This window comes from Rattus norvegicus, chromosome X, assembly GCF_036323735.1.
Source record: "Rattus norvegicus strain BN/NHsdMcwi chromosome X, GRCr8, whole genome shotgun sequence".
Lineage (NCBI taxonomy): Eukaryota > Metazoa > Chordata > Mammalia > Rodentia > Muridae > Rattus > Rattus norvegicus.
The window spans coordinates 90,038,713-90,045,434 of NC_086039.1; the positions used below are offsets into that span (position 1 = coordinate 90,038,713).

Here is a 6,722-nt window from a genome sequence, read left to right on the forward strand (position 1 = left end):
TCATTCCTCTGTTGAGGGACATCTGGGTTCTTTTCATCTTATAGCTATTATGAATAAGGCTACTATGAACATAGTGGAGCATTTTTCCTTATTACGTAATGGAGCATCCTTTGGGTATAGAACCAGGAGTGGTATAACTGGGTCCTCAGTTAGTCGTATGCCCAATTTTCTGAGGAACTTCCAGACTAGGCATCCTTATCATTTCTAACCTGTTGTATGTGCCTTAATACCATTTAGGCAGCTGCTGATTGCCACCAACATGCAAATGTCTATTATTTCATCCTTATGCATATTTTAATGCTGTTACATTTTTTGAATCACAGGTGTTTGAAATTGCTAGTACTCTGTGATTATTTCCTTACATTGGCAGCTTACATAGTATTTTCGGGAGCCATTGAAATTAGAACACAAGAATGAATCTTTTAGGAAAGAACCAAGTGGAATCATTTGAGTGTTCTGTCAGAAGTATATAGTGTCTTCATAAATAGAGGTCCAACCTATAACTCCAAGTGGCAACAATGGTTATGTCAATAAACTTGTCATCAACTAGAATCACCAATGTCAAAATTGTATTAGAAATTCATGAGAAAAATGTATGGGTAAAGAAAATATAGTTTCATTTTAATGTTTTTGCTATTGCTGATTTTTTTTATTGAAAATAGATTTTTCACACAATATATTCTGATTATAGTATCCTTTATCCCATCTCCTTCCAGTTGCTCTCCAAGTCCCTTTTAATCCATATCCATAACATTTATTTTTCTCTCTTGTTACAAAGCAAAGTGGCATCTAAAAATTAATAATAGAACCTTCTGCTCTCTGCCTGTGCCAAAGCTGAAAGCCAGTCAACAGGAGAGCATATACACCTGAAAGCAGAAATAATATCACCATTTCTTCTCTGAGGGACCCACATGGAACACTCAGGACATATGAACCCAGGAGCAGTCTGGGACAAGTCCCTTCTGATTTCTGCCTGCGCATGGAACTGACCTGGTCCCTCAGGTCTCTGTACCAAGATCCCACTGGGAGGAAGCAAGTCTCCAGGATTGCTGACACACAGGCTTACAGAAGGGGCAAGCTATTGTGAGAGACAGCAAGACCAGCAAACACCAGAGATAACCAGATGGCAGGAGGCATGCACACAAACCTAAGCAACAGAAACCAAGACAACTTGGCATAATCAGAACCCAGTTCTCCCACAAAATACTGGTTATACAACTTCAGCAGAAAAGAAAGATTAAGATTTAAAATCACACCTCATGATGATGATAGAGGACTTAAGAAGGACATAAATAACTCCCTTAAAGAAATACCAGACAACACAGGTAAACAAATAGAAGCCCTTAAAGAAAAAACACAAAAATCCATTAAAGAAAACAAAACAAAATAGGTACAGAAATTGAACAAAACTTCTAGGAAATAAAAATTGGAAAAAAAACAATAAAGAAAACACAATGGTAGAAAATCCTGGATATAGAAAACCTAGGAAGGAGATCAGGAGTCATAGATGCAAGCATCACAAACTGAATACAAGAGATAGAAGAGAGAATATCAGGGGCAGAAAATACCATAGAAAAAAATTAACAAAATCATCAAAGAAAATGTAAAATGCAAAAAGCTTCTAAACCAAAAGTTCCAAGACACAATAAAAAGATCAAACCTAATGATAATATGTATAGAAGAAAGTGCAAATTCCCAACTTAAAGGGCCAGTAAATATCTTCAAAAAATTATAGAAGAAAACTTCCATAACCTAAAGAAAGAGATGCCCATATACATACAAGGAACATATAGAATTCCAAATACATTTCAGACCAGACATAATAGTCAAAGCACCAAATGCACAAAATAAAGAAAGAATATTAAAGGAAGTTAAGGGGAAAAGGTCAAGTAACATATAGAGGCAAACCTATCAGAATTGCACCAGACTTCTCACCAGAGACTGTGAAAGCCCGAAGATCCTGAGCAGATGTCATACAGACCCTAAGAGAACACAAATGCTGGCTGAGGCTACTATATACACCAAAACACTCAATTAACATAGATGGAGAAACAAATATATTCCATGACAAAACCAAATTTACACAACATATTTCCACAAATCCAGCTCTACAAAGGACAATAGAAAAATAAAGATGGGGAAAAAAGAGAAAAAAAAAAGAACAACAATACTAACAAACCAGAGGACCCAAGGACTAAACCACCATCCAAATAGTACACGTGGACAGACCCATGGCTCCAGCTGCATGTTTAGCAGAGGATGCCTTTGTGGATACCAATGGGAGGAGAAGACCTTGGTCCTGCCAAGTCTGGACTCCCCATTGTAGAAGACTTATTAGGGCAGGCAAGAGGAAAGGGGTGGGTGGATGGGTGGGGGAACACCCTCACAGAAGATGGAGGATGGGGATACGATAGGGCGTTTATGGATGGGAATCCAGGAAAAGGGATAACATTTGATGTGTAAATATGAATCAAATAAAAACTTAATAATAACATAGATGAACAACCAACCAAAACAGTACAAAACAAACACATAGAAGAAAAAGAGCTAAAGAACAGAAATATTGTAACGTCATGTAATGATGTACTGCATTTATGAGATAATAATTAATTTTTTGAATTATTAACCTTTCAATTAATGGCTCATTCTCAAGTTAAATAACTAAGAACCATGTTGAGTACACTTTAGGATTTTTGTAATAGATAAATTTAATTTAATTTTACACTTTTTATTAGTGAGCTAATGATTGATATGGGTAGCTTACAGCATAGTGCAACATGTTCAGACCCTTGACATTAATCTGAAGTTGAACTCTTCCTGAATTACCTTTTATCAAGTATTAATAAACAAATATGATTGGTGGAATTTGAGAGCAATACCATGGAATTTCCTTCTGTCTTTCTCTTTTCAATGTCAGGTTTTAGAAATACTTTCATTCACCATGTGTTTCATCTGGTTGCAGTGAAAGTGATTTGTATTCTTTCTTTGGGACTCCAGTTTTTATCTTCCTTGTTTTTTCACTTCAGGCTTTTCCATAGCAGATCTTTCCATTTCATTGTAAAAGCAGGTTCATAGGACTCTCCTTTGCAAATGAATAAAGAAATCTTTGTCTCTTAGTACCCCTCAAGATATGTTTTCTTTCAATTCTCTTCACTGACAAATGCTTTTCTCCGAGCCTGTTATGAGGCTGATTTATGAACACTTCTTGTGGCACACCAATCATAGTGTACTTTGTAACTGAAAATCACTAAGTCTAAAATCTCAGTAGCTTTTTCTCATGCTTCATCTCAATTGTCATTGTCTTTTTGACAATTATACATGATAAACTTTGACAATTTTAATGAAACATATATTCCTAGTTCTCCTCTTTGTATATTGTTTCTCATATAACTTTTTATTCTCCATTTCTGATTTTTTTATCCTTTTGCTATGAAAATGTTTGGACTAAAGAAGAGATGGCTCAGTGGTTAAGAGCACTGACTGACTACTCTTTCAGAGAGAGCTCCCTGAGTTCAATTCCCAGCAACCACCTTGTGGCTCACAACCATCCATAATGGGATCCAATTCCTTCTTCTGGTGTGTCGGAAGACAGCGATAGTGTCCTCACATATATAAAATAAATAAATAAATCTTTAAAAAAGGAAAATATTTTACTATCTAGAATGTGATATTTCCCCTTAATTTTCCTCTATACACATAGCAAAGATAAGAACTGCCTAGTACCCTACACAACAAATATTCATAAATATCTTTTTATTTTTACTTTTTGGCTGCAAAGATCCAACCATTTAATAACAAAATCTCCCCACCCTTACTCCATGTCAGCAAACTGAGCACAGAATGGGCACAGCTATGTAGGAGGCTGTGGAAAGCCAAAGAAAAATGAAGATATCAGCTGGACTCCTGGATTAAGAACTTGGTTGGGTACAGGCCTCTTTGCCCAGACGCTGGGATGAAACACCTGGAAGGCTGGGGCTGGCCACACACCACCAAAAGTATGAGAACTCTTGCAGGTGTGTATGTGTGTTCCACTAGCTTCTTCTCCCAAGTCCATATTTCAGTGAGGGACGACTGCAGCTAACCCAGGCCTTGTCCTCTTAGCCTTTTTCTCAGATCTCACAGTATCACCTTTCCTCTTCTCTGCAAGCTTGTTGGCCTCTCAGATTTGGTACCGCTTGCCGAACAAAATCTTTTGGTAAAGGTACTTCCTTTGCTTTTTCATCATCAGGACGGCCAGACGCTTGGTCTCATTTTTTACCTCTGGGGCAGCCTCTCCTTGTCTTCCAGCTTCACAGTGCTGGTCATAACCTGAGGCTTCCTTCTTTCCATCCTTTGCTGCTCCAAGGCCGACAGATGTGCCTCCTCTTCCTCCTCTGATTCAGCTTCTACATATTTCTTCTCGTTTTCTGCTGCCTTTGTTGTAATTGTCTTCATCAACCTTGTCTTCCTCTTCTTCTTCCTGGGTTTTCTCCTTGCTACAGAGCCAGGAGCTTCAGCTTCTCAGAAGGAATATAATCTCCTTCGTTCTCAATACAAAGGGAAAAAGGTGTGGGGACAAGTGCAACCCCAGGGAAGTACTCTGCCACAGGGAGGAGGAGCTGGGCATTCACATAGTCAATCACCCACTGGGGCTGTATATAGTACCTGCTAATGAATGGGGATTGCTGTCCCGGCGGCTGATCAACAATCTAGTGGGTGATGCAAGAGTCTGTGATGTCATAGGTGGCACCGATGCGCAAAGGCTTGTCCCAGGATACATCTCCACCAACACTCCTGAAGAGGAAGGCCAATGCTTCATGGTGTACGTCTCAGTTCAGGAAGAACTTCAGGCCTTCAAAGAGTTTCTTGTGCTTTTCCTGTGCCTCCAGCTCTTTCCTTTGACCTTCCTCCTTTGCTATCACCTCCTTGGTCAGTAGGAAACACATCGCCTCAGCCTCCTCTATAGCAGGCACCACCACTCGGCCAAGGCTGGCACTGAGTGCAGCCAGTTTCTCCGTAGAGTTCTCAGAGTTCAATGCATATGGGTCTACGCTGACTTTTGTCTCTGATTGAGCTTGAACTTCAAGCTTGGGTGAGTAATGAAGGTTGAGTAATTGGTAGAGGCAGAAGCCCAGGAGAGTGGTACAGAACACTGTGAAGGTGGCCATGACTCAGTAGTCCACATCTATTGTATGATCATGGGAGAAAGCGTAGGGTTAAATCCGTTTGATGGGCTGACCCAGCACCTCATCCTGATAGTAAGTGCCTTCAGTGGACTTGCTCAGGGCTAGGACAGCGATGACTTAGTGCAGAAACTCCACAGTGAATCAGCAGTACAGCTGATTGGTCTGCATATGGCACTTGCCTGTCTCAGGGAATGTGGAGAAATGGAAGAAAAATAACAGGGCATAATTGAGGTCCTCCAACGCATCAATAAACGTGGGGTATCACTCCTTGACAATATGGTAAATTTTGTAAGTGTGTTTATTGTCCTTCAGGTGCTCCACAGGATTCCATTTTCTTTTCCCATAGGCTTTGTGGAGCTTCCAGATAAATACCTTGTACTCTCGGAGCTTATTGATGATAGGGTCATGGAGGAGGAATTTACTATCTTTGATAAGGTAAAATGTTTGGGCTGCTGTGGAACGCTTGTTAACTTTCTTCTTATGCTTTGGTTCTTGAGCATAAATACCTTTAAGGCTGCACAGCAGCCTGAAATCAGATAGGTTCAGCTGCAGCTTCTTCTGGGCTTTGTTTCCGGTGATACAATCTGTGGCAAAGCCTCGTTCATACTTCTTCTCCAGACCTCCCATAGCTCCACATTGAGAAAATACTGATGGTAGCGTGGAAAGACAGAGCTACTTTCATATCGTTTCTTGGTCAGAATGAACACTCATTAGTTTATCATACAACTTAACAACTACTATTTTGGAGCTTCCACAAATTTATTTTTATCCGAAATCAACATTTTGTCCTTCAATTTTTTAGCCTCATATGATTCCTTGATTTAAGATCCAGTTTAATTGTACATTCCACATCTTGATGCACATATCTGCATCTAAAACTTTGCTTATACTTATCATTTTATCTTTTGTTCTGTACAAAAATTCTAATTCTCTTTATATATGTTGATTGTGGCAAGACTATTATAGTTCATGATTTCCATTGATTTAGGCTTGTAAAGTCAGTATCATCATTGACTTCATCCATGATTTACAATGCCAATTCTTTTTGTGTCTTGTTGGTTTATTTAGAACCACAAAATGTTTAAAACTTTTATGCACTGTTTTTCATCCAATATGAGGCATTGAGAAAGATTAAGATATTATTGGCTTTCTCCTGTTTCCTTGCCAATACTTTCTCATGAACTAAATTGTGTAACATGAGAAACATTTGAAGGAATATCAAAGATTAGTCTGGATTTAAAAAAAATGCAGCCTTGAAAGTAGCCTTTAACTATCTGAAAGATTGTCACTGAGAAAGAGGTAAGAAATAATTTTTAGACTTCAAGATAAGACACAATTGGTGTTTCCAAATTACCAAAGGTGGCTTGGGAGCAAAAATAAAGAAGTCTTTCCTAAGATTTCCCTCTAGGATACAGTTCCTGTTGTTTTATGAACATGTACCCACACTGTAATACAAAAAAGAGCTTACATTATTTTGGATATTTTCTCCATATACTGTTCAGCTCTTCAGGTTCTTGTTGTCCTTAAAGATTTGTGTATGATTTGATTGGAGCAGTA

The 6,722-nt window shown here is 38.7% G+C and overlaps 1 pseudogene; it reads right to left on the reverse strand.

The window, feature by feature from the left end:
* Positions 1–4,057: 4,057 nt before the first annotated feature.
* Pes1-ps2 (pescadillo ribosomal biogenesis factor 1, pseudogene 2) lies at positions 4,058–5,792 on the reverse strand (annotated as a pseudogene).
* Positions 5,793–6,722: the final 930 nt, after the last annotated feature.